The sequence below is a fragment of the Sciurus vulgaris genome, assembly GCF_902686455.1.
Source record: "Sciurus vulgaris genome assembly, chromosome: 10".
NCBI lineage: Eukaryota > Metazoa > Chordata > Mammalia > Rodentia > Sciuridae > Sciurus > Sciurus vulgaris.
The window spans coordinates 44,636,723-44,653,049 of record NC_136470.1 but is presented as its reverse complement, the minus strand read 5'-3'; the positions used below and the strand labels follow the sequence as shown (position 1 = coordinate 44,653,049).

The 16,327-nt window shown below is 33.9% G+C and overlaps 1 long non-coding RNA gene across 1 annotated transcript in view; it reads right to left on the bottom strand.

The window, feature by feature from the left end:
- LOC306670887 overlaps nucleotides 1–15,379 on the bottom strand; it is a 108,744-nt gene extending 93,365 nt beyond the window's left edge. The window contains exon 1 of the long non-coding RNA XR_013766528.1: nucleotides 15,259–15,379. This is a non-coding gene — a long non-coding RNA (uncharacterized lncRNA). The remainder of the gene's footprint in view (nucleotides 1–15,258) is intronic.
- Between the last annotated feature and the right edge of the window lie 948 nt (nucleotides 15,380–16,327).

The window sequence follows — 16,327 nt, the reverse complement described above, 5'->3', positions numbered from 1 at the left end:
TTTTAGTTACTTCTCCTTCCCTGAGAGTAAAAGGACAGTAGAAGAATTTTCCCTGAAGTAGAAGCATCTTCCCCTCTCTGGAACCTCTATAAAGAATATTATGTCTCAACTCTCTCCTAATGCCCCCTCCTGCCAGGACAACCATTGCATAAGTCTCCTCTAAGTGGACACAACAGGCCAGAAGCTGCCCTCATCAGGATCTTCCTCAACAGGCCTTCCTCCCAGCATTCTTCAGGCAAAGCATCTCAACAAATCGCTGCTTTAGGGCCTGGTAGCTGTTTCTTTTGGTACAGTCGTAATTTCCTTGCATGTACCTCTTTAGACTTCTGTCAGCACTTACTTCAAACAGTCTGAAAAGAATAGATTTCAAACTCCCCTTAGCTACAATGCAAGCACATCATACAGAATTTCAGCAAGCTCTGCTTCCTCTTTCAGACATCTGAATTACTGAGTTTCCCAGAATTTAAAGACTTCACTCAGAAATTTCTTAAATCAGAAATTCATTTAATTGACTAAAATAAAGTATAACAACTGAAGCCACCTTGATTTCTTATATTCTCTTATGTTCCAGTGGATATGTTTCTGTGACATTTTACTATAGTGCCTTGTTTTTACTGGCACTATACATCTGTAAAACTGTACATCTGTAAATACCTTAAGACATTTTAATTGCAAATTTTTGAATTTTTTGACAAATATTTGACTATGAGAACATAAATTATATTAATAATCCTGAGAAGACTAGTTTTCAAATTTCAGCTTAATTCATAAATTGAGTCCCATTATCTCTGAAGATAAAAGCAAATTAGTCAATTTCAGTTGAACTTTGTGACCTGGTGTTTTTATAAGCATTTATGTTATAATTATGGCTTATGTTGAGATAAATGGTCTATAATCACATGGGAGTCTAAGCACCTAACAGTGACATATCTGCTGTCCCTGTTTTTCTGACTAGTGAGCACAACTTTGGTGTCACCCTTTAAGGTGTGGGCCTCTCCTGGTCTCCAGGCTTTAGCCCTCATGAACTGCTCTCAACCTCTAGAATCACGAGGATTTGGGGGGTCATGCCGTTGCTTATCTGGGGCAGTAGGAGACCTGTGATCTGTCGAATACCTCATCTCTATCTGCCCAGGGTGTCTCCTCCTTTTTTTTTTTTTTTTTTTTTTTTTTTGTAGTGGGGATTGAACTCAGGGGCATTTGGCCACCAAGCCACATCCTCAGCCCCATTTTGTATTTTATTTAGAGATAGGGTCTCACTGAGTTGCTTAGCACCTCGCTTTTGGTGAGACTGGCTTCAAATTTGTGATTTTCCTGCCTCAATCTCTTGAGTCACTGGAATTATAGGCCTGAGGCACCACACCTGGCTTGCTTCCACTTTTGTGACACTGTGTCCTCAGAGTGAGGCACAGTTGTCCGACAAAACTTCCAAACCATTTGGGATTCCTGTTGTTCACCCTCCTGATAAGATTGTCGAGGAGAACTGGAAAGAAGCAAGAGTGCAGGGAATGAAGAGCTGGGTGAGCAGATGGCATGTATAAAACAAGTGTACAACCTTTAGATTGAACCCCAGTACAACCCTAACCCATGATGAGCAGGGACAGTGGCAGAGAATATTTGAATGAGTGTAAATAACTGTGTTTAATTTGCTTGTATAAGAGAAGAGAGTTTTAAACAACTGGAGTTGAGGGCCAGATCATGCTGGTAGAATCTGGGAGGATTATGTAAGAGTAGTATTTGATTTTCAATAAAAAGTTCATGCAGATATATATTTTTTTAGATTTGTATTAAAGAGTTTTACTTGCTAATGTTCCTATCATGATTGATATTGCTATAATTTCAAATTCCATGTTTATTTTTAGTATATGGAAATATAATTGGTATTTGCATGTTGATACTGTTTTCTACAACCTATCTCAGGTGTCTTATTAGATTTAAGACATTTAAAAATTTTTGATTGATATCTTTCATGAAGATAATATCATTTGCAAATAGTGAGTTTATTTCTAATTCAATTATGTTTATTTTTCATATTAAAATATATTATATCTATAATGGAGCTTTACTCAGCCATGAAGAAAAATGAAATTATGGCATTGGCTGGTTCATGAATAGCACTGGAGAACATCATGCAAATGAAGTGAACCACACTCAGAAAGTCAAGGGTCAAATGTTTTCTTTATATATCTGAAGCTAAGTAAAAATAAAAATGTGGAGGAGCAATCTCATGAAAATAGAGGAGAGGTGAGTGGAGTAGAAGAACAGGACTAGGCGGAAGGGAGGAAAAACTTGAAAGGGGAGGAACTGCAGAATGAAATAGACCAAATTATGCTATGTACATATATTAATATACCACTGTGAATTGCACCTGTATGTGTATCTATAAATGAAAAATTTTAAAAATCAAGCAATCAATAGAAGGAAGGCTATGGAGTAGAGGAAGGGGAACAGGTGGAGGAAGGAGTGGATGGAAAGAGGAAATGCTGGAGACTGAAATGGAGCAAATTAGCTTCCATGCATGTATGATTATGTCAAAATGAACCTTAACATTGTGTATAATACAATAATATAAACTTTCTAAGATATATAAACATATCATATGATTTTACATAATCAATTTTTTTTTAGTTTTACTAAATTATTTTGTTTCTCCACTATTTCATTTATTATTTAACAATATTTTGAGATGCACTTGATATTAAAGTCTATCCAGGATGGGGATGTAACTCAGTGGTAATGTACTTGCATCGCATGCATGAAGCCCTGTGTTCAATCTCCAGCACCACAAAAATAAACAGACAAAAACTATCTATATCTATTATATACAATTTGATGATTTTGAACATGTGGATCCCCCCTGCCTTTTATTATTATTAATTTTTAATTATTGCAATGGCTAGTCCTTTCAGTAAGATACTGATCAGTGGTGTTAGAGAAAGCAACCCTTTATTATAACAGGTGATAGGAACAATTCAGCATTTTAACTATGTCTATATCATTTTCTTTCAATTAAATTTACTTCTGCATTTATGGGAAAGTTACCATTTTTCTTCTTTCACCTCTTATTATAGTGAACAAATAGAGTGATTTCTGAATAATGAAATACCTTTTCACCCACATCATGGAATTCTGGATTATATTTGCTAATACTGATTGATGGTATTCCTGTTTATGTTAATGAGAAATATTTGTGTCTAGTATGCTTTTTTGTTAATGTTTTGTCTGGTTTTGTTTTCAGTTTAAGTCTCTTGTTCCATGGAGAGGAAGAGTCTGGCTAATTTCGTACCGATTTGTCATTGTTACTCTTCCCTTCCCTCAGGACTGCACTCTAAGTAGTGCTTTCTCAGGTCTCAGGACACTTTGTTAGGAGTACTTGATGAGGTTCATAAATAAGAAACTGCAAATGCCGCAGTTCACTCACAACTTTGATCTCCAGAGATTCTATATTCTCTTATCAGCCCACGCCAAGTCTTGAGCACTTCTTTCTCTCTCCTAGCAAGTCCTGGTTTCTCCCTAGATTTCCGAATAATCGTTTTTCTTGAGTCCTCTGTTACCGATGAATTAAAGAAAAGTCATGGGTCTTCAGCCTATTTAGCTTTGTTGTTGTTGTGAAGGATAAAGGAATGTTCTTTTCTTCTTTCTCAGTCCTACCTTTGAAAAGGAATATTTGGAAGTTCATCTGGTCAGTATTCCCTGGCTCTTGGCACATGTCCCATTGTTTAAGATGATTAAACATGCAGTTTATAGGATGAGAAGTAATTTCTTCTCTCCTCAAACCAGGATGTAAGCTGGGCTAAATGCACAAATCCCTACCATCTCCTCCATAAGTGGGTGACCCTCATTCTTACTATTAGTATGTGGCTTTTTTTCATAGCGGTTCACTTGCCTTCTTTACTACTTCTGAGTCATTTGAAACCTACAGGTAACAGAACATCCCTTTATTGTTTTGAGAGGTTCGGGGAAGCAAAAAGGAGACATACACAATTTTCTGAATGGTAAAGATATTGCACGTCTGAGTAACCGTGTCCTGTATTTTATTCCTACCAGTAAACTCAACTGTAAGCAAAATGGAAAGGATTAAGGGTCTTCCTCTGATCTTCTACGTTGTCAGTGGCACTCTATATAGCAAGTGAGTTTGACGAATTTTGCATCTCATATAACCTAATCAAAATCCTTCAGATGTGTAAGGGATTAAAACAAGGCTTAATTTTTAGAACTATAGATTTTTGACTTTAAAATATGCCCTTATGTATTTTACAGAGAAATTGGAAGTGGCTTTTACAATACGTCATATATTAGTTTGAACCACAAAAATTTAAAACAGATATCAAAATAATTCTATAATCTTTTCTTACTACCTTTTTATCGTTTAAATATCAGAAATAAGATAAAATACAAAGTAATCATATTAGTATTTATCTCATTTGATAAACCATCTGAAAATTTTGTCCAAAATTATGAGAACTATTTTAAATGCCTCATTGCTCTAGAATTATTAACTGCATAAATAAGAAATATGAAACTATTTGAAGTACAGCTGTACTTTAAAATCATGACACACTTAAGCAGTGTAACATTCAAGGATAATTCCCACTGTAAATTCCCACAGAGGAGGACTGCACAAAATTATAAATAAATACTGTGTATTTGGGTTTCTCTTTGCAGATGCATTTAGTAATATTCACTGACCTGTTATAACAATTTTTTATTATTTATTGGGAGGTGCTCTTATGAAATTATTTAGTCCTATCACTCAAAGATTTTAATCATTAATACCACAAAAATGAATGTTAAATTTCTAGCTAGATGGCTTATGAAGTTGAGCAGAGACTTTGGTAATGTTTTATGACATATCAGCATAATTTTGAAATAAATTTTTAGTGAGAACAATGAATTCTAGTAATGTACCAGAAAGAACAGGGTAATTGAGCAGCTGGATTGGTAGATGAAAAAATATTCAAAGATTTGGTATGCTTCATGAAGGTTAATCTTTCTTCAGCAAATTGTTAATGTAAATTGACTTATATATGGACCTCTACAAAGATCTACTTCTTAGGATCATATAATAATATTGAACATTTGAAATAATCTAGTATAATCTTCCATCCTTCAGAAAAGAAATAAATGCTGACTAACAACAGTGAAAGGCCTCTCAATTGATATTGTGGTAGTGAAATGCATAAAACCCTATAGCCTATCTCTCAGGAAGATATTCTTACTATTGGTAAAATTTAAGGTGATTTATTTTGAGACTTAAAATTATATGTTAGTGTGCATTTTTAAGGAGGAATATAAGGCCTAATTATCCAAATAAAAACTGGCTAGAATATATTGCATTTGATGACTATTTAAACTATGATTCATTAACTAGATTAACGGCATTGATAATTGCAATACAAATTCTTTTAGAAATAAAACAATGTTACAACTCAATCTAAAATTGATGAAAAATGCAAAATCCATAAAATTGAGTTATATTCATTTGGCGATGTATGTGTTATATTATTAATAGCATTCTAAAGTTGTCTTCAATGTTTGTAAATTGAAAATGCTTTTATTCAGAATTTTTGATATCAATATAATTTAAAAGTCTATGTATTGTAATGCTTATTATTTTAAAAAATAAAGTCCACATCCTCTCCAACACCTATTGTTGCTTGTATTCTGGATAATCGCCATTCTAATTGGGGTGAGATGGAATCTTAGGGTAGTTTTGATTTGCATTTCTCTTATTACTAAAGATGTTGAACATTTTTTCATATGTTTGTTGATTGCTTGTAGATCTTCTTCTGTGAAGTGTCTGTTCATTTCCTTAACCCATTTGTTGATTGGGTTATCTGTATTCTTCATGTAGTTTTTTGAGTTCTTTATATATTCTAGAAATTAGTGCTCTATCTGAAGTATGAGTGGCAAAGATATTCTCCCACTCTCTAGGCTCTCTCTTCACATTGCTGATAGTTTCCTTTGCTGAGAGAAAGCTATTTAGTTTGAATCTATCCCAGTTATTGATTTTTGCTTTTATTTCTTGTGCTATGAGAGTCCTGTTAAAGAAGTCTGATCCTAAGCCAACAAGTTGAAGATTTGTACCTACTTTTTCTTCTATAAGATGCAGGGTCTCTGGTCTGATTTCAAGGTCCTCGATCCATTGTGAGTTGATTTTTGTGCAGGGTGAGAGATAGGGGTTTAGTTTCATTCTGTTGCATAAGGATTTCCAGTTTTCCTAGCACCACTTGTTGAAAAGGCTATCTTTTCTCCATTGCATATCTTTGGCCCCTTTGTCTAGTATGAGAAAATTGTATTTATTTGGGTTTATGTCCATGTCCTCTATTCTGTACCATTGATCTTCCTGTCTATTTTGGTACCAATACCATGCTGTTTTTGTTACTATTGCTTTGTAGTATAGTTGAAGGTCTGATATTGCGATACCCCCTGCTTCACTCTTCCTGCTAAGGATTGCTTTAGCTATTCTGGGTTTCTTCTTCTTCCAGATGAATTTCATGATTGCTTGCTCTATTTCTGTAAGGTACATCACTGGGATTTTAATTGGAATTGCATTGAATCTGTATAGCACTTTTGGTAGTATGGCCATTTTGACAATATTATAATAGGTGTTGGAGAGGATGTGAGGAAAAAGGTACACTCATACATTGCTGGTGGGGCTGTAAATTAGTGCAGGCACTCTGGAAAGCAGTGTGGAGATTCCTTAGAAAACTTGGAATGGAACCACCATTTGACCCAGCTATCCCACTCCTCGGCCTATACCCAAAGGACTTAAACTCAGCATACTACAGAGATAAAACCACAGTGATGTTCATAGCTGCTCAATTCACAATAGCCAGATTGTGGAACCAACCTAGATGCCCCTCAATTGATGAATGGATAAAGAAACTGTGGTAAATATATACAATGGAATATTACTCAGCCATAAAGAATAAAAAAATTATGGCATTTGCAGGGAAATGGATGCAGTTGGAGAATATCATGTTAAGTGAGATAAGCCAATCTCAAAAAACAAAGAATGAATGATCTCATTGATAAGTGGATGATGACACATATAGAGGGTGGGAAGGGGGTAAGAATGGAGGAAGGAGGGACTCTATAGAGGGATAAGAGGGGTTGGAGGGGTGGGGGGAGGGGAAAAATAACAGAATGAATCAAAAAATATTACCCTAGGTAAATGTATGATTACACAAATGGTATGCCTCTACTTCATGTACAAACAGAAAAACAAGATGTGTCCCATTTGTTTAAAATAAAAATGAATTTTAAAAAGATATAATTAAAATGATACATCTTTTAGCCACTGATAATATAATTTTATCCATCGTTGAGTTCTATGGAACACTCATAATTCTGTGAAAAGAGTATGGTAGGGGGTTTGCACAGTCAAATATTTTCACAGAACAACATTTTGCTGAAATTCTTTTTCATTTTTTAAATAAGAAATTCTCTCATTTGGACAATAAAAAAAAGTCCAAATAATAAATGTGAATAAAGTGCAAAATTTCTAAATGTATCAACAAAATATGTATTTTTGATATAAATATGTTTGGTATGCATTTTAAATATATTTGATAGGTATTATGACACTGAATTATTAATTGAATTATAGTAATGTGACATATAATAATAACTGTGGGATTTGACTTGGGAAGCACTACTAAGGGTTATTAACAGAATGGAAGAAATGGTTGCACTGCTTTGCTGGTCCAGAAACTAACATCTCTAATGTGTTTTTTAGTTAATGTTTAGTTAATATACATAGTTCACTTTATTTTTACAATAGATATGCCAGACATTAATAGAGTGGCAAAATGTTAGTTCCTCTCTTCAGGATGGCTTATATTCATTCTTGGGTACATCTCATCTTAACCTACAGAAAAATGCAGAACAAAGATACTAGGAAGGAAAGAAGGAAGGAAGGAAGTTCACACTTCTAATAGGAAAGGGATGTACAACAAATAAGAATCTTTTTTTTTTTTTTTTTAAGACAGTCTCAGACTGGAGATGTAGTTGAATGGTAGATAGCTTGCTTGGCATATGTGAGCACCTGGGTTCAATCCCCAGCCTGCCCTGCACCAAAAACAAAAACAAAAACAAAAAAAGTTTAAAAAAATCGAGGTATTAACTGAAATGTAGGAATCTCCACTATAGTTTGAGGATGAATGATCATGAACAATGTTTAATTTGTCAGTTTTATATTACTATATCAAATACCTGTTGTAGGGGTGCCAGGCTAGCTCAGACACAGATAAGGGCCGTGGAGTCAAGACCCCAGACTCCAGGAGTTGCGTAGAAGCAGGCTTGTGGCAAACAGCCTGCAAACTCATTCATTGCAGGAACAGGTATACATTTTATAAGTTTCTTGCCCAATCACAATGTGCCGTGGGGGATCAGACCACCAGGCTTCTATACAGGTTCCCTTGGTAACACTAGGTCAACTTGGGGCAGTTGTTTACATTCCTACATGGCCAGAGCAGAATGCTCCTCTCTGCAAGTTTACATACTTGAGACATTAACTGCTGTGAGCCAAGAACTAGAATTTCTCCCAACACCTGTAATAATCAATTAGTTTCACATTTTTGGAGGTTTCTGTCCATGATCATCCAGAATGGGCAGAGAAAATAAAGAAAAGAAGAGACAAGGATCCTTCTCCTTCCAGGGCACAGCCTTAGTTACCTAAAACTACCTACAAGACCTCACCTTTTAAGATTTCCACCATCTCCCAATAGTGCCACTCTGGAACAAGCATTCAATCTGTGGGCTATCGGGTGATATTCGAGACTCAACTTTTAGCAAACAAGTAATAAAATTGAATTAGAGAATTTGTTAAAGAAATATTTGTTATCTTCAGTGTGAACCAGGGCATGTCATGAATTCTCCAACCTCTGATTCATATTAAATTGTATATAATGCTACTGCATTGACTTTCATGTTTTTGTGATAACTGTGAAATCGAGAATGTAGAAATGCTTTGTAAACTTAAAATTAGAAGTTGTATTCACTCTCAAGAGTTTTCCAAACACTACAAGGGTTGAATATTTTATTTCATATGTGGACATTAGAGAGAGAGAGGCAATAATAAATGCGGCCCTCATAAAAACAGAAGGGAGACCAATAGAGTAGAGGAAGGGGAAGGAGAGGGAGGGAATGGGACATGGGGAGTCCTGGGGAACAAATCTACTAAATGGTGTTAGGTCCATGTATGAATATACCATGATGAATCATATATGTAATATATATGTATATAATATACACACACACACACACTCATATATAATTATAATGCACTATTTAAAATAACAATAACAAGAATAATAGAAGAGGGATCAATAGAGTAGATCAAGTGGATCAGGGTGAGGTAGGAAAGGGAAGAAAGGGAAGGTGTTGAGGAAAGAGATTGATCAAATTCTGTATGTGTATAAATATGGCATAATGAATCCCACTATCATGTATAATTATAATGCACCAATTAAAAATAAATTTTCATAATTAAAATTCATTCATCTCTTTAGAGCTGTATTATGACATTTGCATGTACTTAGTCACTAAATTTTTTTTTTAAAGATGGTATATGAAAATATTTTCACTGAAAATGTCTGACTTAATGATGTGTGGGGTATAAAATATATGGTACATTTAGTTATAAAATAAATCCCTGAATCATATAGTCATTTTTGGGTATTAAAAAAGGTAATATATGCAAATTACTTAAGCTAATATTTTGCATGTATTAGATACTCAGTAAAATGTTAAAATTAGAGTTAAGTATTAGAAACTGAGTACAATGTTAAGATCATAGTTAAGTACCATTCTTAATACAAGAGCACTTTTCAATGCTTCTGGCATTAGTAGGAGATGAAAATTAAATATTTTATCCCTGTAATATATAAAACAATTTTGCTTAATCACTGTTTACTCTTCAGTATAGAACCTGAATACTTTGTATCATTGATAGTGTAAGGCAATTTAAAAATACCTCTAGTATTTTTCTTTTTGTTTCTACTAGAAACCAAAAGATAACACCATGATTAACCTAGTTGATGTGATACTTTCAAACTTATAGTAACCATTGTTCTACCGTGCCAGAGTTATTTGGTAAAGGGCCTACAATTTTGTGATTTGTTAAATAAAATCATCCTCTTGAAAGTCCTCAAACTTGTTTTTCACCTGACGTATGAATTTAAATGACTCTATGTTGTGCAGCATAATAAAAAATTAAAGAATGCCAGCTGGAACCAAGACCTGCATAAAGGTTTTACTGAATTTGTATTCTGTTGTTTACCTGATTATCATCACTTTTAAACTCAGTTTATGCAAAATAGACCTTAAAATGAAGACTAATGTAATTAATAGTTTTTATAATTTTTGAACATTTGCATGAAAAAGAATGTTTTAATATTTGTTAAAGGAAATGAAACATGAAATAAAATGCATTCTTAATAATAAAGGTAATAATATTTGAAATAAAAATATCTAGTACTTATGAAGTTCACATTTCTAGGGATATCTAAGAAAGTGACTTATTTTATACTGAAATTATATTTGAAACAATTGAACATAAATTCAGATATGGATGAAAATCTCAGTTGGGTAATATGTTTCAACTTTTTGATATCAAAATGTTCTTCCTGCATACAAATCTTATAAATATGGACTTTTATTTACATTGTCTTTTAGCATTTGCTGACTATTTTTTGTATAGTTACTATGTATCTGAGCCCGGCAGAGGAACTTACTTGATTATTGGGCAATAACCGAATCACACACTAGGAAATATAAGTACCTGTTAGAAAGTCATAAAAATATAAGAATGTTGCACTCAAGAGGGTTTAAAAAGTGTTTGATGCTGTTACATTTTTTATTTGAATGAAGATTTCCATTGATTCAATCACATAAGAGTTATGCAATTGTAATTGCATAAGAACCACTGGTCATGAGTTAAATTTAGAGATTTCTTTATTCTCTTTTCCTCCCCAATCCTTACTCCTATGTTAATGTGAGCTAGGAGGCACCTACTCCAAGGAAACTCTGTAGCTGATGTGATAAATCTGAATCACAGAGAGATGAAGTACAAGTTGATGGTCACACAGTTATTTATTGACAACCTTCATTGGAATTTAGTTGTCCAAAGACCATATGTGTTATCCTTACTTCTTCTTTGCCTAAAGTTAGTGGGTGATGCTTTACTCTTACCAACAAAGCTTCTCAGCAGTAGATTTGTCCCTATTTTCTGTTTCTTTATGTATGACTTTCTATGGGGACACTGCAAAAGAGAACCAAGAAAGTAATGAAACATATGATTCATGGTGGAGTAGTCCAAACATTTCTTAGAAAACCCAATTTGCTTTTCAGGCTGAGGTTAGTTGTAAGTTAAAGGGTATAAGTATTGATTTATTTAAATTTACACAAAATTACTGCTTTCCATTTTCTTACTTGTACCATACAGTTACATTTTATTTCTTATATTTCATACTTTTGAACTTTGTCCTTCCGTTTCAAAAACAAATCCACTCTCAACACAGCAACTACATTGATTTGCAAATGCAAATCAGATGATCATCTTGTCACTGAATGGGATCCAAGGAAGTCCTCAAAAGGGAAAGGGGGACCTCAATTCAGCCCTTGCAAGTTCATGACTTACACCACAGAAAGAAATTTCGTAATGAGTCAAAGGAGGCACTAGTAGAGATTTATTCAAGGGAACAAGGAGATTTACTCAGGAAAGCAAATGACCAGAGCAGGATACACACTCATAGAAAGACTTAGTGCAGGCACTCCAGAACAAGACAGACTTTTGGGGTCTCAGGCTTCTTCTATTGTAGGGTATCTTGTAAGTGGTGAGCATGAGAAACTTCAGAGGTGGCATCAGGATAATGAGCCCCATTCCTTTGTTTGCAGAGCACCAAGTGTGCCATGGTTATCTGGCACTTCTCAGAATCTTCAGGTTGATGTTATCTACCTAATAGCACCTGGCCTACACCCATATCATGGGTCTCTAGCAATATCTATTGCAGGCTTTTAAAAATCAGCCTAAAAATACATCCCACAAGCTAGCACAGTATATAGCCACTAATTAACTGAATATACATTATTTTATTGGACCATTTAAACAATTAGGGTTGGGGGTGAAAGTGAGGATTTTATAGAGTTCATGGAGTTTTTAGATATAAAACTGTCCCTCCCTTCCTTCCTTCCTCCCTCCCTCCCTCTCTCTCTCCCTTCCTTCCTTCCTTCCTTCCTTCCTTCCTTCCTTCCTTCCTTCCTTCCTTCCTTCCTTCCTTCCTTCCTTCCTTCTTACCTATTTGTCTTCTTTCTACCCATCCTTATTTCTTATTTGCTGCATAAATTTCACTCCCCTACTTGACTCCCTTCAATAGTTCTCAACCACACTTGGATTAAAATCCAAATTCATTAGTCCACCAAATAAAATATATTCCATATCTCTCTTTCAAAACTCAACTAATTCTTTAATTTTCCTGGTTTGCTAGACTGTAGGATATTTTCAGATCTTTGACTGAACCAAGATCCTTTGTACTCACTTTGCCTGGAATAATCTTTTCCAGATCTCTGTATGGTTGGCCTCCTCTTCTCAAAGTTACCTCTTTAGAGAAAACCCTCCTATTCACCCAGTCTCAGGAAATCACAAACCACTCTTTGTCTTTTCATGCTATTTTCATTCACTAGGTAGTGTGGTGTTCCTCATGTATTACAGTATGTACTTTCTCATTTGTTTATTCACTGGCTTCTCACCAAAACAGAGGTTTTGGCCATTCTTTTCTTTGTTGAATTTTTAGACCACAGTGAGTGCTTAATGAGCATTTGTCAACAAGTTATATAAGTAAACTTATCTGGTCTGATATAATACTAATATTCTACATAAGTTCAATAGTCATATAAGTCTCTCACCACTTATATTAATATATAAACTCAAACCTAGAACCATACACTATATCTGTTCCAATTCAGGGACTGTTAGGGTTTGGATGTGAGGTGTCCCCCAAAAGCTTATGCGTGAGACAATGTGAGAAGGCTCAGAGGAGAAATGATTGGGTTGTAAGAGTCTTAACCCAATCAATGATTTAATTCCCTGATAGGGATTAACAGAGTGGTAACTGAAGTGGTAGGGTATGGTTGGAGGGGGTGGGAATTGGGATATGGCTTTGGGTAGTGTATTTGTATCTAGTGAGTGGACTCTCTACCACCTGATCCCCGTGATGTGAGCTGCTTCCCTTTGCCACCCTCTCTGCCATAATGTTCAGTTTCACCTTGAGACCCTAGGAATGGAGACAGCCTTCTATGAACTAAGGTTTCTGGAATCATGAGCCCTCAGATAAACTTTCTTCCTCTACAATTTTTCTGGTCAGATCTTTTAGTCAAAGCAGCAAAACAGCTGACGAAAACAGAAATCTTAGCATTACAGTAAATGATTGCCTTACACCTTGAGTCATGTCTCAAAATCATTGTAGGTTGGTACAAGGCAAGACATTCTCTTGCTTTATTTCAGTATTTTTCACTTTATTCACACTCCCATTTTCTTTACTCTCTTAGGAGCTCTTTCCATGATATTAAGTGCATGCCCTCTGAATATCTTTCCATTAGTTGTATGTATCCTTGAACTTAAAAAAACATTATTTTTAATTTATATTTAAATGAAATGTATTATTTTAATCTATTTGTTATTATTAATATCCAAAAGTATCCTTTTGAAATCTACCATGCTGCTTTTTTTTAGTACATAAATTAATAGCTTCATAAATGCTAAATAGTATTCCACTGTAGACAAACACGGTAATTTCTTTTATCTAGTGATAAAAATCAAATCATAAAGAAAAATGATGAATTTACAAGATTAAAATGAAAGATTCATACTCAGTAAATATCATAATAAAAATTAATGAAAAAAGATATTTTTAAGATTTACAATCTATGAGAGAAACTTATCTGTAACATACAAGAATTGTTTTCGCTTTGTAAAACTCAAGAAGAATGGGTATAGGATATGGGTAGAAAACTATTATCTTAGTTTTTCCCTACTAACATATTGGTATTACTTAAAAAATATCTCATAATACACATACAGACCCCCCCCACACACATGCACACCACACTTAAGAACAGAAATAACTGAGTAAATGAATTATTTAAAAATTGATGTACATATTAATACATGTAAATTATTAGGTTTTTACATATATAGAGATGTAAGTAAATTGACTCTCTTATATGTGAATAAGATTAAATCACCTTTAGTGCAACAGAAATACAAATTAAATTCAGCCCTACTTCATAGTGAAATTGAAAACTCATGTGATCATTAATACAATGTTTTCTCAGAAATAGAAATTTCAGTGAGTGTTATTAAAGGGAGAAAAATACCCTGGAAAAATTTGACAAAAATGAAAATTAATATTTAAATATTTACCTCTTTCTTCCTGATACCTAAAGTGATACATGATCTAACATGGTTTTCATTGTGTATGATTTTATAATTTAAAAAATGTGTTCATATCTGATGATATTTCTGCCTTTTTATTTTGTTTACTTTGGTAGTTAGCATACATTTATTTTATTACTTGACATTGTGTTGTATTTTCTAATCCTCTAAATGATATTTTATAACATAATATCCCCTTGTGAGTCATTCTTGCCCTTTGGCCTTGGCTCTGTTGAGTGCATCACTGCTGGATGCTCCTACACCTATGATATAGGAGGACATCTTGCAGCAAGGTGTGCTTTGAACAGGTATCTAAGTGATGGAGTTGCTGTAACTTATTGGACCTTTTTTTCTTCCCAATATAATGTTCATTGTTGAGAAAAGTGAAAAATAAGCATTATACAGTAAAAGGGAAAGAAAAACAGCTTTAGCTTCAATCATGAAAAATGCCAACTTTAAGGGAATATATTTATATAAACAGAAGAGCTAAGACACCAACAGGTAATAGAGTAAACCATTAACCTTGGACTATATCTCGTGTGGGGCTAAGAAAGTCAGTTTGTTTCAAAATTATTAACAGTTCGTTTTTCTAACAACCTTCAATAACTAGACTGCAGATAAACTTCACAGCATTTTTTGAAGAAAATATATCATGGCTTTAAAAAAGAATCTGGATTCTCAGGTCAGCAGTAAAGGAAAGGAAATTACATTTGGATCAAGACCCACACGGAGGTCACTAGCAATTCTCCTAGATGTTTTTCCTAAAATTAAACTGCAAATGCTATAAATAATCGTTCATGCGACTTGAAGGAAATATTGCTTACCTGATATGATGACCCCTGAAGTGACATTCTAGATCTAAGTGGCACTTTATTCTCAGAAATAGTACCCAAACAACATGCTCGTGTTCAAGGGGAAATTTAAAGGTAACTTAGTGTCAAATAGAGCCAACTAAAAGGAATTTAGTTGTATGTGAAAACTGTTTACCTAAGCAGAGAGTCAGGTCTTCTTAGTTAATAGGTTACTTTTTATATCAAAGCTTATTAATAATGTTAAAATCAACATACCCATAAGGATTAAAAATACATTAGGGCAAGAAAAGTAATGATAGGTATATGTACAAATCAATAAACTATACTTTAAATTTTAACTGTACAATTTGCAAAATTTTTGAAACTTTTGAATTGTACAATTGTAATTAAGTGGATTTCAATCATTCCTCAATGAAGATGTTATAATTTTTTTTAAATAAGAATAAGGATTATGTTTCATGTTGATCTTAAATATACCATGTTATGTAATGATATGTTCTGTTTAGTTGGTTGATGATGACCTTGATTATTTCCACAGGTGTCTATTATTCCTCTAGCTAGATATTCTGGACATGTTCTTATTCACGAAGAGAATAAGAAAGATTAAGAAGAAAACAATGCTCAAGTCCTGGCTGGCATCCTCTTTCTAGCTTCCTAATATTTAAAGAAAGTCACATGGGTAGGCAAGAACACCCCAATGGAGGAAGCAAAGACAAGAATGAAGAAAACATACTGCATGTGTATTATGAGTTTAGAGGATGAGATATATTATCACAGTGATAAAACTTATAGTTACACAACTTTTAAAGTCATGTTTCTGCATGAGTCCATCTATATTTAATTGACATTAATTAAAATATGGTGAAATATATTTCTAAACAGAGCATACAGATTCTTTGTTGACAGAACTAGAAATTTCAGAAAACTCCATTTACTCAAAATAAATGTTCGATTTTCACATTTTTTTTCCTTAGATAAGAATCAAATGTTTAAAACTCTAGCTCCTTTTCTGTAAAATGTCTATTGCTTGTATTTGCCTATTTTTGTATTCAGAGGTTTGTCATTCCTAATTGAGTTACCT